This window comes from Rutidosis leptorrhynchoides, chromosome 4, assembly GCF_046630445.1.
Source record: "Rutidosis leptorrhynchoides isolate AG116_Rl617_1_P2 chromosome 4, CSIRO_AGI_Rlap_v1, whole genome shotgun sequence".
In the NCBI taxonomy this organism is placed as follows: domain Eukaryota; kingdom Viridiplantae; phylum Streptophyta; class Magnoliopsida; order Asterales; family Asteraceae; genus Rutidosis; species Rutidosis leptorrhynchoides.
The window spans coordinates 584524908-584526586 of NC_092336.1; positions in this window are offsets into that span (position 1 = coordinate 584524908).

A 1679-nucleotide genomic window follows, 5' to 3' on the forward strand; every position below is an offset into this window, starting at 1 on the left:
ATATCACGAACCTAACCATATATATAATATATCAACATATTTTCTTTTTAAGTAATCATTACATATATATATATACTTTTAATACTTTTAATATTTTCTTAGTCCGTAGTTAGCAGTCCGATGTTAGTGGTCCACAATTAGTTGCTTAAATAAAATAAATAAAGACCCCATCGTATTCGTATTGATTAGAATTAATCTCGACCCATGGTACCGTGTTGTCAAATGACGTGTTGCGTACATAAAGTACCGTGTTGTCAAATGACGTGTTGCGTACAATCATGAGGTCTTATGATTAATCTTCTCGTGTTGTTTACGGGTGGTCCTGAAATATATAAAATCAAATCATAAGTAATTATATATAAAATATCATATTAATTAGAAAAGATATGATTAATTTACTTTTTCTCCAAATATTTTCGTAGATAAACTAGCTTCGGATACCCAATCTTGTTTTAGTCGTAGTTTCTTCATTACAACTCCGTTTTTGTTGGTTCAACTTGCCACTTCCTTGGATCGAGTCAAATTTTAAGAATATGAACTAAAAATACCTTAGTTTGTATTCGAAATTATAGGTTATAGGTCAAACTTTAGTGAAACTTATGAAAGTGATCATTTTCCATCATAAAAACAACATTTAATGATCATTTTTCTAAAAATACTTACACTTTGAGTTAAACCATGAAATTTTTATGTGTTAACATATTCATAAGAAATATCATTTTTCCAGAACATGAACTTCCAATTCAAAGTTCAAAATGGTTTTTAATTATCCAACCCAAAACAGCCCCCGGTTGCACTCCGACGACGTAGATTCAGTTTTTAAGATGTTCTTTGTAAAACCAAGTTATATATTGTTAGGTTAGCATATCATTATGATATATTACAAGTCTTGAAGTGTTTTAAAAGTCAAGTTAGAAGGATCTATTTAGTTTGCGAACAAGTTCATTCAAACTATGTTCTTGTTGTTAAAATTTTATACCACAAAATAAGATAGCTATATGAATATGAATTGAATAAGATTATGAACAAGGTTAATACCTCAAGTTACTTGGACAAAGTTACTGCAAAAGATAATAAATAATCTTAGAATCAAAGAGTGGTGAAGTTAGATCAAAAGGTTGGAAGTAAACTTCTTCAAATGGGTGGTTATTTTGATATGTTCTTGAAAGAGTTTTCTTATGGTGTTTAAGGCTTGTAATTGAAGCTAAATGATGGGAAAAATGCTTGGAGATGATCAAGTATGAAGTTAGGAGTATTTTGAGAGAGAAATGAGGGTGTAGGTATGAGAAAATGGAGTGAAGAAATGGTGTTCATTTATAAAAATGTTTTTAGTTTATAAAAAAAAAAAGGATTCCTAATTTTGTTTTCTTACTAATAATTCATACTACTTGACAAATCCTAGTTACCTCATATCTAGGGCAGTAATAATGTTGATTAGGATGTTGATTTGATGTGTATATACCAATAATAAATACGTATAGAACTGGGTATGATACGGGTACATATACCCTAGATATATGTATAGAAATCTTGAGGAAACGGAATGAGAATTCAAATATAGCTATCTTTTGTGAATATACTTATATTGTTTTATGTATTTAAGTCCTTAAAAAGTGATTAAATACATTATATATACGATACATGTATAAGCATTATAGATTATAAGTATATATATCAAA